Genomic DNA, 23,511 nt, shown 5'->3' on the forward strand with positions numbered 1-23,511 from the left:
AATGCTGAATCCATAACAAGCATAATAAACATTTTTCATATTATTTTGTAGGAATCTTTGCAATGTCTCCAGGAAGCCGTGCTACTCAGTCTTATCTCGCTGGTGGTAGAAGATATTGGATGTTGGGCTCATGGGAAGTAACTGCAAAGATTTTGTTCCATTTTATATGATTGATTCCCTTTGTGAAGAACTAATGAGGACAATACACGATAGCTCTAATTAGAAGCTTATCCACAGTCACCTGTCGTAAAGTCTCAACATCAAGTTCAAATAGGAGACGAATGTTCTCTTTGTGAATTTTCATAAATATGCATAATTTGGTCTTTTTTTATATTTTTCATAATATATTTATTTATATCTATTTTAATATGTATATAATTATTTAATTTTGATATTTTGACATGTATATTTATTAATATGTATTTTTTAAATATGTAATTTATATTTATATTTATTTGTATTCAGGTTTTCTGTTAAAAAATAATTATAATTTTAATAAAAGTAAATTAATGTATCTATTGTTCTTAAAACTATGAGGAAAAGAAAAGCTCCGATTGAGAAGTGGATAAAAGTGAATGTTGTCTTGGGATGAATCTAGAGATTTAGCAGGAGGAAATGTGTGTATGTGAGTAAAGGCAATTCTATAGTGTATGCTGAATTCAAGTTGGCAGCCGAATAGTGATTTTGCCAAAGTAGGACTAGCCCAGTCGAGTACCCAAGGATTGTGCTGTGGGTCTAAGCACTAATGGAATAATTTCCACTAAACTTCCATGAAACACAACCCATCTGTCCTCCTACTTGCTTTCTGTGGATGACGCGTCCCTACATCATCCACATAGTCTCACCAGCATCATGCTCCTGGACAGGCCTGTTTCTCTGTCTTGATGAGGGCAGAGCAAGGTACTGCAGTGCTTAGGTGCCTGGAAAGGTCAAAGAGCCCCGCGCATGCGCACTGCAGTACTTTACTCCTTCCTAGTTAGGTTAGACAAGTATGAGCAGGATTGTGATGCCAGGGTGACTGTGTGATTTACGTAGCGAAATGTAATTCACACGAAACAAGAAGGAGGACGACATCACAAGAAGAATGGAGGCGGCGGACCAAGAACAACGACATCCCTCTGACCGGGCTGTTCCACAGGTGAGATCTTTTTTTTTTTTTAACAGAATTATAAAATGCAATTGTAGAAGTGAGAAAATTCTCTAGGAATTCAATTTATGTATAAACAGAAATTAAAAGGATATCAGTAATAATATATGGTAATCACCATCAGAAGGTCAGTGTTTATGCTAGACAATTTTATTCCAATATTTCTATTAAATTAATTTGAAAACAGAAAAAAATAAATGCATCAAATATAACACATAAATTATTAATACATAAAATAAATAAGACAGCAATATTTTAAACAGATCAAAAACATTATCATTTATTTGGGAACATTAAAAAATTAAATATTTGTTAATGGCGTTCAGCAAACACTGCTGTGGATGTAGAAGAATTTCTTCTTTCTCAGCTTAAGTTTCAAATACATAGACATTGATTTTCACTGTTCCTTTCCCAGAGCTTCATAGTCATATTATGAAGAATGTAGACTTGGAGATGATCATGAGAGATTTTCCAAAATTTTTAAATTCTTAAATCAGAATGCTAAAAGCATCCCAATGGATTTTCTTTAACCCCTTCCCGACATGCGCCGTACTAGTACTGCTCTGTGGGAACTGGGTTCCCACCTTCCATAGTACTAGTACGGCGGCACGATCGCGCGGTCTCACAATGAGCACCGCGGCGATCGTGTGCTGGTGTCAGCTGTATGTGACAGCTGACACCCCGCAACAATGCCCACAATTGGCACTAGCGCCAATCATGGGAATTTAACTCCTCTTATGCCGCTGTCAATTGTGACAGCGACATAGAGGTGCATTGTGCAGGGCCGTGGGCTCCTTGTGCTCTCCCACTGGAACAACGCAATGCGATTGTGTTGTTTCGGTGTTCTGGAAGTAGTCCCCGGATCCAAAAGGCTGCGGGGCTCCTTCCGGGTCCTTCACTGAGGTGGCTTGCTGGCGCCTGCTCAGAGCAGGCACCGGAAAGCCTCCTGCAGTGCCTGTCAGATCGGTGATCTGACACAGTGCTATGCAAAGTGTCAGATCAGTGAACTGATGAAATATAGTGATGTACCACACTGGGACAATGTTATAAAGTAAAAAAAATATATAGAATGTATAAAAAAAAATCCCCAAATAAATAAATAAATATTTTCCAATAAATCCATTTATTTATGTAAATAAAAAAACAATAAAAGTACACATATTTGGTATTGCCACGTCCGTAACGTCCCGCTCTATAAAGCTATCCCACGAGTTAACCCCTTCAGTGCACACCGCAAGAAAAATAAATAAAAACCGAGGCAAAAAACAACGCTTTATCATCATACTGCCGAACAAAAAGTGCAATAAAATGTGATAAAAAAGATGGATATAAATAACCACGGTACCGCTGAAAACGGCATCTTGTCCTGCCAAAAAAGCCGCCATACCGCATCATCAGCAGAAAAATTATAAAGTTATAGCTCTCAGAATAAAGCAATGCAAATACAATTATTTTTTATATAAAATAGTTTTTATTGTGTAAAAGCGTCAAAACATAAATAAGATATAAATATCACTGTAATTGTACTAACCCGAAGAATAAAGCTGCTTTATCAATTTTATCACACTTGGAACAGTATAAACGCCCCCCCTAAAAGAAATTCAGGAATTGCTGGCTTTTGTTCATTCTGCCTCCCATCGGAATAAAAAGCGATCAAAAATTTCATGTGCCCAAAAATGTTACCAATAAAAACGTCAACTCGTCCCCTAAAAACATGACCTCACATGACTCTGTGGGCCAAAATATGGATAAATTATAGCTCTCAAAATATGGTGATGCACAAACTATTTTTTGCAATAATAAAAAGCATCTTTTAGTGTGTGACGGCTGCCAATCATAAAAATCAACTAAAAAAATGCTATAAAAGTAAATCAAGCCCCCCTTCATCACCCCCTTAGTTAGGGAAAAATAATAAAATAAAAAATATATATATTTATTTCCATTTTCCCATTAGGGTTAGGGTTGGGGCTAAAGTTAGAGTTAGGGTTGGGGCTAAAGTTAGTTAGGGTTAGGGTTGGGGCTAAAGTTTGGGTGGGGCTAAAGTTAGGGTTAGGGTTGGTGGTAAAGATAGGGTTAGGATTGGGGCTAAAGTTAGGGTGGGTGTTGAGGTTAGGGTTAGCGTTGGGGCTAAAGTAAGGGTTAGGGCTTTGGCTAAAGTTAGGGTCAGCTTTGGAGCTAAAGTTAGGGTTAGAGTAGGGGCTAAAGTTAGGGTTTGGATTAGGGTTGGGATTAGTGTTAGGGGTGTGGTTAGGGTTATGGTTGGGATTAGGGTTAGGGGTGTGTTTGGGATACGGTTTCAGTTAGAATTGGGAGCATTCCACTGTTTGGGCACATCAGGGGTTCTCCAAACGCGACATGGTGTCCGATCTCAATTCCAGCCAATTTTGCATTGAAAAGTCAAACGGTGCTCTTTCTCTTCCGAGCTCTGCCATGCACCCAAACAGTGGTTTATCCCCACACACAAAGTATCAGCGTTCTAAGGACAAATTGCTCAACAACTTTTAGGGTTCAATTTGTCCTGTTACCCTTGGGAAAATAAAAAATTTGGGGCAAAAAGATCATTTTTTTGTGAAAAAATATGATTTTTTTACAGCTCTAGATTATAAAGTTCTGTGAAGCACTTGGAGGTTCAAAGTGCTCACCACACATCTAGATTAGTTCCTTAGGGGTCTACTTTCCAAAATGGTGTCACTTTTGGGAGGTTTCCACTATTTAGGCACATCAGGGGCTCTCCAAACGTGACATGTAGTCCGATCTCAATTCCAGCACATTTTGCATTGAAAAGTCAAATGGCGCTCTTTCCCTTCCGAGCTCTGCCATGTGTCCAAAACAGTGGTTTACCCCCCCATATGGGGTATTGGCATACTCAGGACAAATTGTACAATGACTTTTGTGGTACAATTTCTCCTGTCACCCTTGGAAAAATAAAACAAATTGGATCTGAATTAAATATTTTGTGAAAACAGTTACATGTTCAATTATTTTTAAACATTCCAAAAATTCCTGTGAAGCACCTGAAGGGTTAATACATTTTTTGAATGTGATTTTGGGTACCGTGAGGGGTGCAGTTTTTAGAATGGTGTCACTTTCTGTCATATAGACCTCTCAAAGTGACTACAAGTGTGAGGTGGTCCCTAAAAAAATGGTTTTGCAAATTTTTTTGTAAAAATGAGAAATCGCTGGTCAACTTTTAACCCTTCCTAACAAAAAAAGTAATGTTTCCAAAATTGTGCTATTGTAAAGCAGACATGTGGGTAATGTTATTAACTATTTTGTATGATAGGACTCTCTAATTTAAGGGCATAAAAACTAAAAGTTTAAAAATTGCAAAATTATCAAAATTTTTGCCAAATTTTAGTTTTTTTCACAAATAGACACACGTTGAATTGAAGAAATGTTACCACTATCATAAAGTACAATATGTCACGAGAAAACATTCTCAGAATCACCAGGATCCGTTGAAGCGTCTCAGAGTTATGACCTAATAAAATGACAGTGGTCAGAAATGAAAAGAATGGCCTGGTCAGGCTTCGGGGTGAAGAGGTTAAAGCTTCTTTGAAGTTATTTATCGTGAGCACCTTACATCTTCCACCACTAGCGGGATGAGCTTGAGCAACATAAGAAACATTGAGGAGATTCCTAGGAAATAACATGTAAAGTGTTTATTATGTAAGTTGTGGATTCACCTTTAGTGTTTCCAACGCAATTTTATGTTTATAAAAAAATTGTATCCCGCTTTTATATTGCTTAACCCTGCTGTTCTGATCGCATTTACTATACACTTGTACTGTTTCAGTTTAATATGACCGGACCTATTAAAATGTCGATTTTAGCTACTGTAAGTGTTGTATTTGAATACAAAATATTGCGTTCTCGTGCGATCACTGCACACCTCAAATCGTCGCATGGGGACACATCTGCATACAACGCATGTCCCTGTGTACCCAATATTAAAGATAGGTACGCAGGGAAACGCAGGACGCAAGCGGCAGTAGACAGAGCTTCACCGAGGAAGCAAGGAGGAAGTATGCTGCCATCTGCAGCGCAACGAAACACAAGTGTGAAACCAGCCTTAACTGATGTAGTAAGGTCTCAAGGGTCAGTTCAACTATTGTGTGTCTACGTCAGGGTGCGAGTGTCAGTCCTATATGTGGTCTCCCTTTGCAGCACATATGCGGTACTCACGGTCATGTCGTATACGGCACCTGGCACTCTCTGTCTGTCACAGGACACACACCGCACATCCTGCTCTCCCTGGTCCCTGCTGTTGGCGGCAGGCAATGCTGGTCTGCATGGCGCTAGTACTACCGGCCGGAGCACTCCTCTCTATGACTGCTGTGACTCCCGGCTCGGCTCCGCTCCGGGAGCACGACTCTGCATGGCTCTGCTCTGCACGGCTCTGCTCTGCATGGCACTCTCTGCTGGCACGGCTCTGCTCTGCTGGCACTGCCATCTCTGCTGGCACAGCTCTGCTCTGCAGGTATGGCTCTACCCTGCACCCCTCTATCTGCTGACACAGCTCTGCTCTGCTGGCACAGCTCTGCTCTGCACGGCTCTCTCTGCAATCAACGGGGGCTCCTTCTATATGGCCTGTCGCCAAGTCAGTCCTCTCAGGTGAGGGAAACAGAGCGCACTGCTCACCGCTCTGTGCACTGCTCTCTGCGCAGCTCTCTGTACTGCCCTGTACCACTGTCAGACTGCTGTGTTTCGCGTGCTAATGTGGCACCCCTAGGGGTATTTGCCACAAAAAATAGTTACTGACAGTAAGTACAAATACTAAAATAGCAAGACTGCACTACCACCTCCGGCCAGAAGGGGGAGCTCCAGAGACTCCCCTTGATCCATTCTGGTCTGAGAGAAGAAATGGCAGTTGGGCTAAGGAGCTGAAAGTGAGAGGTCATACAGTTGAATCTCTAACAGCCCTGTGACTGTTACCAGGCCTAAATCACCGGCCTGAGGAGAAGAGGGATAGAGAAAAAGGACATTGTGAGAACCGGGTAGCATTAATCACTACCCAGAACAGGCGCAAAGACGGATACCGGATCCGTGGCTGTATTCATTACATATAATACAGCAACCGGAAAAACGTGAGGTGATATCAGCTTCACTAGGGTCGGACGCAGCAACAGACACAGAGTTCAGCGGTACTCCTGGAGGGGGTAAGCCGATAAAAGGACTCGGGTTGCCCGTCGAACCAGGACCCGGAGGGGACAGATTGGGCCGGCAGCCAGTTCACATACAGCAGCAGGGCCACACAGATATTGCGTACAATAAGAGGCGAAGACCCCGGCAGGGTCAAAGTAACTCAGAGTTCCCATACAGACTCCGGTGACAGGACTGGTTGTAAATCCTTTTTTGTTAAAGTAAACTGGTTAAACGTTTCAGTGCCTCAGTCTTTCATTTGGACAATAGCCATCTATCCAGGATTGGGATCATCACCGCTGGGAGAACCTGCTGCTGATCGAGTAAGTGCCTGTTCCCTCACGATACCCTTTACACTGTGCATTGCCTGAGGCCACAGCACCGGGTCAAGCCACCCGTGACACCCCCCTCAAGAGACAGACCCCATTGGTCCGGTGCTGGGTACCCCGGTCTCTTGGGCGTCACAATTGGCGTCACGAACAGGATCTAGCCAGCCCGTATACCGGGTATTGTGTGCCGTGATTGGAGCCCAAAACTGTGAAAACTGGGATGAAAAATCTTGAAAATTGACTTTATTAAAGAAAAATCCATTCCCCATTGAAAACTATTGAAAGTGACTTTTCCCCATTGGTTATAATGGAGTAAAGATGGCCGCCATCCCCTGAGGTAATCACTTCATAGCCGTTAGGCACGAGACTGTTAATTGAGCTACGCCATCACCTGAGCCCCAGTCTAACTGAAAAACTTCAGAATCCGCCATTACAGAGCGCGGTGGGTGGGAGCAGCAGGGGGCGTGTCATTGTGGGCGGCACCAAGCTGAGCGCTCTGACATCAGAGCAAGGGGAAAATCGATCCTGCTGCACAGCGGAACGAATCTACACTATCCCGACGGAAGCGGAGGACCGGAAGGGTCCGGATTAACTAAGGGGGCACAGTATGTCGCAGCACGGAGACGCCGCAGCACTCGGCAACGCTAATGCAGCTGAAAGACAGAGTGTCAATAGAGAGTCCGGTAGCGCAGCGGTTCAAGGAGTGGCGCCCATCATGCCGGTGCTGATGCCATATACCCCGGGTGGCCCATGGCTTCCAATGTATGAAGGTGAGCCTAATACCCTTGACGATTTCAGAGAAAAGATGCTGGCCCATTTTGACATGTTCCCCGTGGGTGAAGTTCAGCGTGTTAGTCTCCTGATGATGCAGTTAAGTGGCCATGCTAAGCGAGAAGTCACAGCATGGGCAGCTGATCTAAAAGGCACTGTTGAACGCATATTTGCTGGATTAAAAGCTACATTTGAAACCACGGCCAGCAGCAAAGCTAAAATACGATTCTTTAGTTGCAAACAAAAAGCTAATGAGGGCGTGAGAGACTTTGCCTTAAACCTGCAGGAAGCCCTTAAATCACTTACACTGGCTGAACCCATTTTTAACACCGGAGTGGATAAACTGCTAAGAGATCAATTTATTGAGGGACTCTACACCCCTTCTCACCGGGGGCATGTGAGCATGCTTGTTTTTAAGAACCCTGAATTGACATTTGCCCAATTAAAGGAGAGCGCTATACGTCTCCAGCTGGCAGAGGCACCTCGGGATCAGAATCCTGCGCAACCCATGGCAGAGGCACCTCAACAACAGGGAGTGCCAGTGACATCAGCTATGTCTGGGGCCATTGCTAAGCCCCTGGGGCCCAGTACTAATGAGGCTCTTCAACAAAAGCTTGACTCTTTAACTGATGTTGTTGCTTCAATGGCTAAAACCATGCAGGAGATGAGAGGACCCAAGATGGAGTTGTCAAACCGTAGAGAAGGTGTTCCATGGATGAGACCCCGGAGATACCCGACATGGAGAGGACGACCCCGCGACCGCTACCAACCGGATGGACAGCCCATTTGCCGCCGTTGCCAGCAGCCAGGCCACTTTGCACGAGATTGTGATTTAAACGGGAATCCCCTGGGAATGCGGGCCGCTTCGCAGGAATGAACTTTCAAGGCCCAACACCCTGGCACGACAGGTACATCGGAGGACGACCCATTATCCCTATCGTGCTGGACGGAATGCCCCTCAACGCTTTGCTGGACACAGGTTCCCAGATTTCATCTATACCGTATATCCTTTATAAGAGGTACTGGGCTGATGCAGATATTGATAAAGGGCCCTCTGATGTTGAACTAGATATATGGGCCAGTAATGGTAAGTTGGTACCGAAACTAGGATTCAGGGAGATGACCATAAAGATTGGTAAAGTAGAATTGAAGAAACAGGGTATAATTGTTGTTGATGTTGACCGGCGGAACTGTGAACCAACTGTATTGATAGGAATGAATGTGTTAGAGAACTGCTTTTCCGAAGTCATTTCTGTCTTACAGCAAATTGCTGAAACTGCCCAATCCTGCCAGCAGAGAGTTCTCCGGAGGGAAATAAAAGTATTGATGTTAAGGCAACAGGTAGAAGTTGCAGGTGGAGAAATCGGCAGTGTGAGGGTAAGTGATCCAACATCTATTGTAATCCCACCAAAAACAGAAATGCTGGTATGGTGTAGAGCAGCCATTGGTACTAAGGGACGAGATTATCAAGCCTTAATAGAACCAGTGTACACCGACAGCAGGCCCACTATACTCACAGCACGAGGGATAGTCGAGGTATACCGGGGACGAGTGCCGGTACGACTTTTGAACTGTGGAGAGGAAGAGGTCACTTTGCCAAGGTATGCTACAATGGCAAAGCTATATACTGTTGACAACAATGCCATCACAACCATTGAGCCCTTAGAACCAACCTGTCAGGTGGAAGGCAATGGCTCAGATGGAGAAATGGAGGATTGGTGCCAACAGCTACACGTGGGCATAAATTCAACACCTACCCATCAAAAACAAGGGGTGTATAGGCTAGTGACGGAATATGAACAAGTCTTCAGTAAACACCCATTGGACTTCGGACGGATAGAAGGGGTAGAACACACAATCCCCACCAGTGACCATCCCCCAATAAAAGAAAGATATAGACCCATACCGCCCGCTCACTATCAATGTGCAAAAGATATGCTGAGGGAGATGAAACAGGCCGGGGTAATAAGAGACAGCTGTAGCCCCTGGGCGGCCCCTCTAGTGATTGTCAAAAAAAAGGACGGAACCATGAGAATGTGCGTAGACTACCGGAAGATTAATAACATCACCCATAAAGACGCCTACCCCTTGCCTAGGATAGAAGAGTCCTTAACTGCTTTGAAATCTGCTAATTATTTTTCCACCTTAGACTTAACAAGCGGGTATTGGCAAGTCCCTGTGGCTGAGCGAGATAAGGAAAAGACGGCATTCACCACACCAATGGGTCTATGTGAATTTAATCGCATGCCGTTCGGACTCTGCAACGCATCCGGTACCTTCCAGCGGCTGATGGAATGCTGCCTCGGACACAAGAACTTCGAGACCGTCCTCCTGTACCTAGATGATGTGATCGTCTACTCAAAGACTTACGAACAACACTTAATAGACCTGGCAGAAGTGTTCGAAGCCTTATCCAGGTATGGCATGAAAGTCAAGCCATCCAAATGTCACCTTCTCAAGCCAAAGGTACAGTACCTGGGACACATCGTGAGTTCGGAGGGAGTAGCACCAGATCCCGAGAAAATAAGCGCCATAAGGGATTGGCCAAGACCTACCAGCGCAAAAGAAGTGAGACAATTCCTGGGATTGGTGGGTTACTATCGCAGATTTATAAAAGGATTTACCAAGTTGGCAGCACCCTTGCAAGACACCTTGGTAGGGCAGACGAAGAAACCTTCAAACCGAAACCCTCCTTTTCAGTGGAACGACGAAAGGGAAGACTCCTTTGAACAACTAAAGAAGGCACTAACCGGAGAAGAGGTTCTGGCATACCCAGATTACCATCAACCTTTCATCCTCTACACCGATGCCAGTAATGTGGGACTAGGAGCGGTGCTGTCACAAAAGCAAGAAGGTCGGGAGAAAGTCATCGCCTTTGCAAGTAGAAAGCTCCGGCCTACTGAAAGAAATTCAGAAAATTACAGCTCCTTCAAATTGGAACTACTGGCAGTAGTTTGGGCTGTGACTGAACGTTTCAAACACTATCTGTCCGCTGCAGAATTTATTGTCTATACTGACAACAATCCGTTGACCCACCTGGACACAGCCAAATTAGGTGCGTTAGAACAGCGATGGATAGCCCGGTTATCTAATTACAACTTCAAGATCAAGTATCGAGCAGGTCGCAAGAATGGAAATGCCGATGCCCTATCCCGGATGCCACACTTGAGAGATGTAGAAGAAGAAATGGGGGAGCTTGAAGAAATTGAACTACCAGCCTTCCATCATCCCAAGGCAAAACATCATCAGTCAAGTACCTATCAGAAACAACAAGAGGTGAATTTAAATCCGTTAGCACACCATAGATGGGCTGACACCCAAGACAGCAATCCGGCTGTGAAGTTGGTGAAGGAACTGTTAACTGAGCAAAATGCATATCCCGATGAGGATGCCCCAGAAGAGACGCATCAACTCTGGAAAGAGAGAGGCAAAATGTTCCTGTATCAAGGGAAGCTCTGTAGAAGGTACACCAATCCGAAAACACATGAATTGGTTTGGCAGATTATCGTGCCTAAACAAGATGTCAAGATGGTCCTCGAAGCTTACCATAATGGTGCTGGTCACTTCGGTTGGAAAAAGTTAGAAGTACTTCTAAGAGAAAGATTTTATTGGGTCGGGATGAGAAAATCAATCGAACAGTGGTGCAGAAATTGTGGCCCGTGCAACCTCAGAAGAAACGATCAAAAGAACCAAAGAGCACCACTGCAGCCCATAATCACCAAACAACCACTTGATCTGACAGCAAAAACAGCAGCCAAAGCGTTCCAAACGTACTTTTGTAGACCCCATGGATATCCGGAACAGGTTCTCACCGATCAAGGTACAGCCTTTGAATCAGAGATCTTCAGAGAATTCTGTAATATGTATGGTTGCAAAAAGATCCGGACGACGGCCTATCATCCACAAACAAACGGCTTATGCGAGAAGATGAACCATATTGTAATAGAACTACTAAAGACTTTACCTGAGGCAGAAAGGAATCAATGGCCAGAGAAATTGCCTGACTTGGTGGATCTGTATAATCATGTCCCGGTGAGTTCCACCAATTGCACCCCAGCTTACCTTATGCGTGCAAGACCCGGCCAATTACCAATCGATCTAGAAATGGGAATTCTGAAACCAGACGCAGAAGTCCAAGACTCCAATTGGGATATCATACGGCAAAAGCAGTATCGCCAAGTGCAAGAGAGTGTGGAAAGAAGCCTTCAGCAAACTAGAGAAAGACAAGAGCGAACTTTCAACCAGAATGCTCTAGCGACCCCATTAAGACCAGGTGACCAAGTGCTCAAGAGAAATCGTCGAACCAATAAACTGGACAATGAGTGGGAAGCCGTACCCTACACAGTTTTACCAACAAGAGTGGATAATCCTAAAATGTGTCTCATTAGCAAAAACGGAGGCTTAACATCTGTACTAGTGTCAAGAGACAATCTTAAATTATGTCCGGAAGCATTGAAAGAGCCAGACGTTGTCCAGCCAGAACCAGAAGTTATTCAACCCATACAGGTTCAACCAGTAAAGGAAAAAGAAGAGGAAGTGTATCACACCTGTATAGGAGACTTTCCCAAAACCCTACTAACATACCATGGTGCAGTAGTGGTTCCCATGGTGGCCTTTTACCCAACACCAAACCCTATACCAGAAGTCCCAAGACAGGAAGAGGCTGACCCCGTACTACAGGAGGTTCCAGGCCAGGAAGAACAGATTCCTGGTCAGAGTAATCCCATTCACGGTGGACTTGCCAACTCCATAGTCGTGGAATTATCTTTAGCAGAGCGGGCAGATACTACATCCGCAGTAGACAGTAGTACACCACATGAAGAGACACCGCTATTACGTAGATCACAGCGTAGTACCCAGGGTCAATTACCGGCCAGGTATGCAGATTACCAACTATAAAGCTCATAATGTGAATTGTATATATGTTATGCCGTATATAGTTAAACAGAAAATGTAGTATAGTCATTGTTATCAGTCTGCAACGTTTAAGCCCAGTGCCTACAGAGACTTGTCTGTATGAACTTATTGCATATTCTTGAACTTTTTATCAGCCCGGAGGCACTAAATCAAAGCTCCGGAAAGACTGCTTTTTGAACTTTGCTTTTTGCTCTTTTTGAACTTTCTTTAGACTTTATATTGATAACTCCGTTGGAAAAATGGAACTAAATTCCTGGACACTAAGTACAGTGCCTTTCCTAATACCTTCAAGGATAGAACTGCATTAATGGACGCTATTTGAAGTGACTTTTTACAGAACTCTATTTTTGTTTCCTTGAGTGGTTTTTGTAACTTTTCATTTTTAAGACTCTGTACATATTAATTGTTATTTCAAAATGTTATTGTCCCACAGTCCCGGAGTACTGTTCTTAACTAAGGGGGAATGTGGCACCCCTAGGGGTATTTGCCACAAAAAATAGTTACTGACAGTAAGTACAAATACTAAAATAGCAAGACTGCACTACCACCTCCGGCCAGAAGGGGGAGCTCCAGAGACTCCCCTTGATCCATTCTGGTCTGAGAGAAGAAATGGCAGTTGGGCTAAGGAGCTGAAAGTGAGAGGTCATACAGTTGAATCTCTAACAGCCCTGTGACTGTTACCAGGCCTAAATCACCGGCCTGAGGAGAAGAGGGATAGAGAAAAAGGACATTGTGAGAACCGGGTAGCATTAATCACTACCCAGAACAGGCGCAAAGACGGATACCGGATCCGTGGCTGTATTCATTACATATAATACAGCAACCGGAAAAACGTGAGGTGATATCAGCTTCACTAGGGTCGGACACAGCAACAGACACAGAGTTCAGCGGTACTCCTGGAGGGGGTAAGCCGATAAAAGGACTCGGGTTGCCCGTCGAACCAGGACCCGGAGGGGACAGATTGGGCCGGCAGCCAGTTCACATACAGCAGCAGGGCCACACAGATATTGCGTACAATAAGAGGCGAAGACCCCGGCAGGGTCAAAGTAACTCAGAGTTCCCATACAGACTCCGGTGACAGGACTGGTTGTAAATCCTTTTTTGTTAAAGTAAACTGGTTAAACGTTTCAGTGCCTCAGTCTTTCATTTGGACAATAGCCATCTATCCAGGATTGGGATCATCACCGCTGGGAGAACCTGCTGCTGATCGAGTAAGTGCCTGTTCCCTCACAATACCCTTTACACTGTGCATTGCCTGAGGCCACAGCACCGGGTCAAGCCACCCGTGACACCCCCCTCAAGAGACAGACCCCATTGGTCCGGTGCTGGGTACCCCGGTCTCTTGGGCGTCACACTTCCTTCCTCTTCTACTCATCCACAGCGCATGATTTTTTTAGCTCTCCACGCCCTCCTGGGACAGCAGTCTTGCTCAGGCTTCCCCTAGACAGCAGGGGAAGGTCCGCCTCACTCATGCCTCCCCCCCGGGAACAGAGGATGCAGCAATTTCAGTTTCAGACCCAGCATGCAGGTACCCACCGTCCGATATTTCTCCTTACATTAATATTGTTGATCATAAACAAATGAGAAATGAAATTAAAACTTAATTTTTTTTTTTTCAGAAAAAGGTTACACGGGCTGTTTCCAATAATGTTCTCTTTGTAGCATAGTGCACACAAATAACAAGCATGCATTAGATTTCTATTACAATAACATGAAATCTAACTAAATATAATTTTGTGTTAACATATTAATTAAAACAACAAATGAAAAAAAAAATGAAATCTCAGTTTTTCTTTTTTATCTCTAAAAAGGTTGAACAGGTTCATGCATTTTTACATTGAACACAATAATAAAACACATGTCCTTTACATAGATATTTTGCACATCCAGCACATGTCAGATTTGTTTTACTGTCACAAGAAGATGGACAGAAGCTACATCTCTTCCTTTTTGGCTGGTAGCTGTGATGGTGGAGGCCGTGGAGTCTCTTTCTTGAGCATGATGCTGGACACTCTTCACAAAGGCTGCTGCTCCTTCACTTCTGGGGATTACTTACCTGGCGACCGGTTTCGGAATTACACAAACTTTTAAGTGATTCACCATAAGATTTGTATACTGCTAAAAGAAGTAAACCAATATAAGCATTTAGAGCTGTCACATCTAATTTGCTCCATTTATCACCATAAACTCATTGTCCCTCAATGTTTGTCATTTGCATTATAATAATAATAAGTTAATAATAATAACTGAATAATAAGATGAAGTACACAGGGAAACAAAAAATTTTGCAGGCAGAAATAATTAGTGACCTGTTGAACAGTATAAAATGTAATCGGGTCATATTGCCCCGAATAGTACAAGTGTAACAATCAGTACAAGTGTAACAACACTCATAGTAAGAACCCCCTCCAATGAGGAAAAGTTAATTAATAACAAGTTTCAGATCCGCATAATAAATAATCTGCAGGGTCTCAAATTTAATTTCGGGTCATATGGACCCGAACAGAACAGAAGGGTTAAGTAATGCACCATAATACACTTTTTTGTTATTTGCATCTTTTCAGGACACATGCCCATCTCTCGATTCCTATAGCTTCTACCGAGCCCAGCCAACCTGCATACTGCATATTCGTGTATTATCCCGTGTACTTAACCTTCTTTGATTGGCTTGCTGGATCTTACTGGATCACAATGAGTCACATGGCAGTAGAAGATTGACACTACACATGCACCAAGAAGTTACTGTGTCTTCTCAAACCATATCTAGCTTGGAATGTAAGTCCTTTACATTGAAAAAGTTGGTAAATAAAACAAAGACTTAATGCACGAGACAGCACAGAAAATATTAACATTACAAGCCAGGACCTTAATTCAATGGAGTAGGAATCTCTAATTGACAGTGCTTCATAGCATTGAGTAAAATACCTTTTATTCATCAGAAGAGGCCTAGGAAAAATATTGTTTTTCACTGGAAAATCCCTTTACCTACAAATTTGGCTCATGTCTTCTTCTCCATCTGTCATCTTTAGTGTTGACTCTTTATTCTTCCTTCTCTCTTTTCTATATAATTCAAGTCATTCTATTATGTGATAGTCAACAGTTGACCCTCATCTACTGTACATGTTAAGGGACATGAGGAACAGTCATTGGTCCATGATCCATCTGTAGATCATTTAGGACACTTGCCATTTCCACAAATTGAGAGTCTCTCTTAATGTAAAAAAAACCCCACAAGATAATTACAAGCTAATGGGCAATATGTCCAATACCAGCAACAAAACATCAAATCATGAAACAGGCATGAACCATGCAAACAATAAACATGACAACCAGGTAAACTTAGGCAGATAAGAAGACAATTTCTGATATTGAGGAACATCAAAAGTGATTGTGATGCCAGGTCAGGAACAGCAGATGTGGACAGATTTGCCAGAAATTCTGTAGTTATTGTAACTTGCCACAAAGTCAAAATCAGACAATCACTGGACTGTGATGAAGATTGAAAGTTAAAAAAGAATATGTGTATGAATATGGTACATTGAGTATTTGGAGAAGGGGGTTTATTTAAGAGGACTGTTTTATAAGGATGTGGTCAGTATCAGACCATCACTTGGCTGTAAAAGGAAACAAGAGAAAAAAGCTATAAAAGTCTAACCTTGAGTATGTGGACTAAAGAGATTATTTTAGAAGGGTATTTTATAAGAATTGGTGAACAACAGAAGGACATTTTGTATGTGTACTTACTATTAGGTCACATACAGAAGGCTTGTGTCTCATCATTCTTCGGTAGCATTTGATTGCACTGTTGGTCATGTTCTCCTGAAGAGAAATAGAGAAGGATTTGTTGAAGATTATGTTACCGTAATTAATGTTTATATTAATGGAAAATTGTACAGACTAATTCCGAAGAGTAGAAAAAAGAAAAAAGCTAGAAAAAAGCAGCCACCTATTACTTAACTTATACTATCATTTTTTCTACCGAAAATAGACGTCAGAATAATTAACATTAACCCTGCTGTTCTGTTGGTCAAAAATGACCGACCTTGAACTTCAATATTCTTTAACCCCTTCCCGACCTTTGACGCCACGTAGGCGTCATGAAAGTCGGTGCCATTCCGACCCATGACGCCTATGCGGCGTCATGGAAAGATCGCGTCCCTGCAGATCGGGTGAAAGGGTTAACTCCCATTTCACCCGATCTGCAGGGACAGGGGGAGTGGTAGTTTAGCCCAGGGGGGGTGGCTTCACCCCCTCGTGGCTACGATCGCTCTGATTGGCTGTTGAAAGTGAAACTGCCAATCAGAGCGATTTGTAATATTTCACCCATTATAACAGGTGAAATATTACAATCCAGCCATGGCCGATGCTGAAATATCATCGGCCATGGCTGGAAATACTAGTGTGCCCCCACCCCACCCCACCGATCGCCGCCCCAGCCCCCCGATCTGGCCGGTACACTGCTCCGGCTCCCCTCCGTCCAGTGCTCCGCTCCCCCCCGTGCTCTTGTCCGCTCCCCCCGTGCTCCAATCACCCCCCCGTGCTCCAATCACCCCCACTGCACTCCGATCCACCCCCCCGGTGCTCCGTTCCACCCCCCCGTGCTCCATTCCAGCCCCCCCGTGCTCCGTTCCACGCCCCCCGTGCTCCGTTCCACCCCTCCCGCACTCCGATTCCCCCCCCGTGCTCCGATCCCCCCCCATGGTCCCCCCCACCCCATCATACTTACCGATCCAGCCGGGGTCCCGTCCGTCTTCTCCCTGGGCGCCGCCATCTTCCAAAATGGCGGGCGCATGCGCAGTGCGCCCGCCGAATCTGCCGGCCGGCAGATTCGTTCCAAAGTGCATTTTGATCACTGAGATATAATCTATCTCAGTGATCAAAATAAAAAAAATAATAAATGACCCCCCCCCTTTGTCACCCCCATAGGTAGGGACAATAAAAAAATAAAGAAATTTTTTTTTTCCACTAATGTTAGAATAGGGTTAGGGTTAGGGTTAGGGGTAGGGTTAGGGGTAGGGTTAGGGGTAGGGTTAGGGTTAGGGGTAGGGTTAGGGCTAGGGTTAGGGCTAGGGGTAGGGATAGGGTTAGGGTTAGGGGTAGGGTTAGGGTTAGGGCTAGGGTTAGGGTTTCGGTATGTGCACACGTATTCTGGTCCTCTGCGGATTTTTCCGCTGCGGATTTGATAAATCCGCAGTGCTAAACCGCTGCGGATTTATGGCGGATTTACCGCGGTTTTTCTGCGCATTTCACTGCGGTTTTACAACTGCGATTTTCTATTTGAGCAGTTGTAAAACCGCTGCGGAATCCGCACAAAGAAGTGACATGCTGCGGAATGTAAACCGCTGCGTTTCCGTGCAGTTTTTCTGCAGCATGTGTACAGCGATTTTTGTTTCCCGTAGGTTTACATTGAACTGTAAACTCATGGGAAACTGCTGCGGATCCGCAGCGTTTTCCGCAGCGTGTGCACATACCTTTAGAATTAGGCTATGTGCACACGGTGCGGATTTGGCTGCGGATTCGCAGCAGTGTTCCATCAGGTTTACAGTACCATGTAAACATATGGAAACCAAATCCGCTGTGCCCATGGTGCAGAAAATACCACGCGGAAACGCTGCGTTGTATTTTCCGCAGCATGTCAACTCTTTGTGCGGATTCCGCAGCGTTTTACACCTGTTCCTCAATAGGAATCCGCAGGTGAAATCCGCACAAAAAACACTGGAAATCCGCGGAAAATCCGCAGGTAAAACGCTGTGCCTTTTACCCGCGGATTTTTCAAAAATGGTGCGAAAATATCTCACACGAATCCGCAACGTGGGCACATAGCCTTAGGGTTAGGGTTGGAATTAGGGTTGTGGTTATGGTTAGGGGTGTGTTGGGGTTAGGGTTGTGGTTAGGGTTAGGGTTGGAATTAGGGTTGCGGTTAGGGTTGTGTTTAGGGTTATGGCTACAGTTGGGATTAGGGTTAGGGGTGTGTTGGGGTTAGTGTTGGAGGTAGAATTGAGGGGTTACCACTGTTTAGGCACATCAGGGGTCTCCAAACGCAACATGGCGCCACCATTGATTCCAGCCAATCTCGTATTCAAAAAGTCAAATGGTGCTCCCTCACTTCCGAGCCCTGACGTGTGCCCAAACAGTGGTTTACCCCCACATATGGGGTACCAGCATACTCAGGACAAACTGCGCAACAATTACTGGGGTCCAATTTCTCCTGTTACCCTTGTGAATCAAAAAAAATGCTTGCTAAAACATAATTTTTGAGGAAAGAAAAATGATTTTTTATTTTCACGGCTCTGCGTTGTAAACGTCTGTGAAGCACTTGGGGGTTCAAAGTGCTCACCACATATCTAGATAAGTTCCTTGGGGGGTCTAATTTCTAAAATGGGGTCACTTGTGAGGGTTTCTACTGTTTAGGCACACCAGGGGCTCTGCAAACGCAACGTGACACCCGCAGACCATTCCATCAAAGTCTGCATTTCAAAAGTCACTACTTCCCTTCTGAGCCCCGACGTGTGCCCAAACAGTGGTTTACTCCCACTCATGGGGTATCAGCGTACTCAGGAGAAACTGGACAACAACTTTTGGGGTCCAATTTCTCCTGTAACCCTTGGGAAAATAAAAAATTCTGGGCTAAATAATTATTTTTGAGGAAAGAAAACGTATTTATTATTTTCACGGCTCTGCATTATAAACTTCTATGAAGCACTTGGGGGTTCAAAGTGCTCACCACACATCTAGATAAGTTCCTTTCGGGGTCTAGTTTCCAAAATGGGGTCACTTGTGGGGGGTTTCTACTGTTTAGGCACATCAGGGGCTCTGCAAACGCAACGTGACGCCCGCAGAGCATTCCATCAAAGTCTGCATTTCAAAACGTCACTACTTCAATTCCAAGCCCCGGCATGTGCCCAAACAGTAGTTTACCCCCACATATGGGGTATCACCATACTCAGGAGAAACTGGACAACAAATATTGGGGTCAAATTTCTCCTGTTACCCTTGGGAAAATTAAAAAATTCTGGGCTAAATAATTATTTTTGAGGAAAGAAAACGTATTTATTATTTTCACGGCTCTGCATTATAAACTTCTATGAAGCGCTTGGGGGTTCAAAGTGCTCACCACACATCTAGATAAGTTCCTTTCGGGGTCTAGTTTCCAAAATGCGGTCACTTGTGGGGGGTTTCTACTGGTAAGCCACATCAGGGGCTCTGCAAACGCAACGTGACGCCCACAGAGCATTCCATCAAAGTCTGCATTTCAAAACGTCACTACTTCACTTCCGAGCCTCGGCATGTGCCCAAACAGTGGTTTACCCCCACATATGGGGTATCAGCGTACTCAGGAGAAACTGGACAACAACTTTTGGGGTCCAGTTTCTTCTGTAACCCTTGGGAAAATAAAAAATTCTGGGCTAAATAATTATTTTTGAGGAAAGAAAACGTATTTATTATTTTCACGGCTCTGCATTATAAACTTCTATGAAGCACTTGGGGGTTCAAAGTGCTCACCACACATCTAGATAAGTTCCTTTGGGGGTCTAGTTTCCAAAATGCGGTCACTTGTGGGGGGTTTCTACTGTTAAGCCACATCAGGGGCTCTGCAAACGCAACGTGACGCCCACAGAGCATTCCATCAAAGTCTGCATTTCAAAACGTCACTACTTCACTTCCGAGCCCCGGCATGTGCCCAAACAGTGATTTACCCCCACATATGGGGTATCAGCGTACTCAGAAGAAACTGGACAACAACTTTTGGGGTCAAATTTCTCCTGTTACCCTTGGGAAAATAAAAAATTGCAGGCTAAAAGATCATTTTTGAGAAAATAATTTTTTTTTTTTTTTCATGGCTCTGCGTTATAAACTTCTGTGAAGCACTTGGGGGTTCAAAGTCCTCACCACACATCTAGATTAGTTCCTTTGGGGGTCTAGTTTCCAAAATGGTGTCATTTCTGGGGGATCTCCAATGTTTAGGCACACAGGGGCTCTCCAAACGTGACATGGTGTCCGCTAATGATTGGAGCTAATTTTCCATTTAAAAAGCCAAATGGCGTGCCATCCCTTCCGAGCCCTGCCGTGCGCCCGAACAGTGGTTTACCCCCACATATTGGGTATCTGCGTACTCAGGACAAACAGGACAACAATATTTGGGGTCCAATTTCTCCTATTATCCTTGGCAAAATAGGAAATTCCAGGCTAAAAAATCATTTTTGAGGAAAGAAAAATTATTTTTTATTTTCATGGCTCTGCGTTATAAACTTCTGTGAAGCACCTGGGGGTTTAAAGTGCTCAATATGCATCTAGATAAGTTCCTTGGGGGGTCTAGTTTCCAAAATGGGGTCACTTGTGGGGGAGCTCCAATGTTTAGGCACACAGGGGCTCTCCAAACGCGACATGGTGTCCGCTAACAATTGGAGCTAATTTTCCATTCAAAAAGTCAAATGGCGCGCCTTCTCTTCCGAGCCCTGCCGAGTGCCCAAGCAGTGGTTTACCCCCACATATGAGGTATCGACGTACTCGGGAGAAATTGCCCAACAAATTTTATGATCCATTTTACCCTACTGCCCATGTGAAAATGAAAAAATTGAGGCGAAAAAAATTTTTTTGTGAAAAAAAAGTACTTTTTCATTTTTACAGATCAATTTGTGAAGCACCTGAGGGTTTAAAGTGCTCACTAGGCATCTAAATAAGTTCCTTGGGGGGTCTAGTTTCCAAAATGGGGTCACTTGTGGGGGAGCGCCAATGTTTAGGCACACAGGAGCTCTCCAAACGCGACATGGTGTCCGCTAACGATGGAAATAATTTTTCATTCAAAAAGTCAAATGGCGCTCCTTCCCTTCCGAGCCTTACCATGTGCCCAAACAGTGGTTTACCCCCACATGTGAGGTATTGGTGTACTCAGGAGAAATTGCCCAACACATTTTAGGATCCATTTTATCCTGTTGCCCATGTGAAAATGAAAAAATTGAGGCTAAAAGAATTTTTTTATGAAAAAAAAGTACTTTTTCATTTTTACGGATTAATTTGTGAAGCACCTGGGGGTTCAAAGTGCTCACTATGCATCTAGATAAGTTCCTTGGGGCGTCTAGTTTCCAAAATGGGGTCACTTGTGGGGGAGCTCCAATTTTTAGGCACACGGGGGCTCTCCAAACATGACATGGTGTCCGCTAAAGAGTGGAGCCAATTTTTGATTCAAAAAGTCAAATGGCGCTCCTTCCCTTCCAAGCCCTGCCGTGCGCCCAAACAGTGGTTTACCCCCACATATGAGGTATCAGCGTACTCAGGACAAATTGGACAACAACTTTCGTGGTTCAGTTTCTCCTTTTACCATTGGGAAAATAAAAAAATTGTTGCTAAAAGATAATTTTTGTGACTAAAAAGTTAAATGTTAATTTTTTCCTTCCATGTTGCTTCTGCTGCTGTGAAGCACCTGAAGGGTTAATAAACTTCTTGAATGTGGTTTTGAGCACCTTGAGGGGTGCAGTTTTTAGAATGGTGTCACTTTTGGGTATTTTCAGCCATATAGACCCCTCAAACTGACTTCAAATGTGAGGTGGTCCCTAAAAAAAATGGTTTTGTAAATTTCGTTGTAAAAATGACAAATCGCTGGTCAAATTTTAACCCTTATAACTTCCTAACAAAAAAAAATTTTGTTTCCAAAATTGTGCTGATGTAAAGTAAACATGTGGGAAATGTTATTTATTAACTATTTTGTGTCACATATCTCTCTGGTTTAACAGGATAAAAATTCAAAATGTGAAAATTGCGAAATTTTCAAAATTTTCGCCAAATTTCCGTTTTTATCACAAATAAACGCAGAATTTATTGACCTAAATTTACCACTAACATGAAGCCCAATATGTCACGAAAAAACAATCTCAGAACCGCTAGGATCCGTTGAAGCGTTCCTGAGTTATTACCTCATAAAGGGACACTGGTCAGAATTGCAAAAAACGGCAAGGTCTTTAAGGTCAAAATAGGCTGGGTCATGAAGGGGTTAAAATATTCAAGATGCGGCTCTGAAACCCGTGGCCGACCGACCCATCCTCATTTAAGTCAATCAACCACAAGTTTCAGAACCGCATCTTGAACACCCCAAAAAATACCAAAGTTCAAAATAGGTCTCCCCAGACCGAACAGAACAGCAGGGTTAAATACGGTATCATCACAATAGAGGGGATACACAGAATGAAACAGAGCAACAAGACAACACTCCTAAATCAGTAAAAGTATGATCATAAGCAGAATGATGCCCCACACACCATATCACACCATCACATATAACGTGATCCTCCTTCAATATATGGTTTAACACCGTGCCTCCATGGCATCTCTCTCTATTTACTCTGAGACTCGTACCATTGGCTTCTCCTACTTTGTTCTCTAAAGCCATTCTGCTTTAGTTGCTTTGTCATAATTCTTTCATATGTATTTATCTCTGTCATCTTATATTACAACATGTACTATATTGGTGTATACTGTACTTGATGTAGTCCGCATATATCATCTACCAGACACATTAAATCGATGGCACCATATATTGGAGAAATTCACAGTTTTTTTGGTATTCCCTTGAGTATTATCCTTTGGGTTGAACCCTTCTTCTCCATTGGGGGAGATTTATATGCAGTTATATGGACCTTTTCCACATATGGAGTCTAGAAACATATGGTATACATTTAATTAGAAAAAAAATATCTTTGGTATTACAGAAATATATATTCTTCTGAACCATCAATGGGGTTCCGGTTACTATGTGTGTCCTATTGGCTGAATAAATAGTGATCTATGTGCAATGCTGCATATTGAATTCAAATATTATTGCCTGAGGGTTTGCTTATAGTGTACTATTGGTTTTAAATGATTTTAAAGGTATTTTGGGTCTCAATAAACTTTTATTTTATATTATGCGATAATTAGGTGTGCATATCTTTATGTGGCATTTTTTTCTTTTTTCTTTTATTGCCATTCCCTCTCTCCACATGATATATCTCCTTTTTTCTATATGTTATGTGACTAGTGGTGCACCCTCTCCCGTACTCCATGCTATTCTGCATATGAACCAAATAAAAGATTCCCACCTGCCCGGTTGACTTCCGTTCCTCAGCTGCTCTCAGCTCTGTTTCTTGTCTTCCCATGTTTCTTCTTTTATATTTCAGTCTCATGGAGAAATTTTCTTTCTACGTTCAGAATTGAAATGACATGAGAAGAGTG

The 23,511-nt window shown here is 43.5% G+C and overlaps 1 long non-coding RNA gene across 1 annotated transcript; it reads right to left on the reverse strand.

Annotated features, from left to right (window-relative positions):
- Positions 1–14,175: 14,175 nt before the first annotated feature.
- Positions 14,176–23,511, reverse strand: LOC138667177 (uncharacterized). Its single transcript, XR_011318625.1, has 3 exons — positions 23,379–23,511; positions 16,051–16,125; positions 14,176–14,424 (listed from the first exon to the last, which is right to left on the reverse strand). It is a non-coding gene; the product is annotated as an uncharacterized lncRNA (long non-coding RNA).

This window comes from Ranitomeya imitator, chromosome 2 (genome assembly GCF_032444005.1).
Source record: "Ranitomeya imitator isolate aRanImi1 chromosome 2, aRanImi1.pri, whole genome shotgun sequence".
Taxonomy (NCBI): Eukaryota; Metazoa; Chordata; class Amphibia; order Anura; family Dendrobatidae; genus Ranitomeya; species Ranitomeya imitator.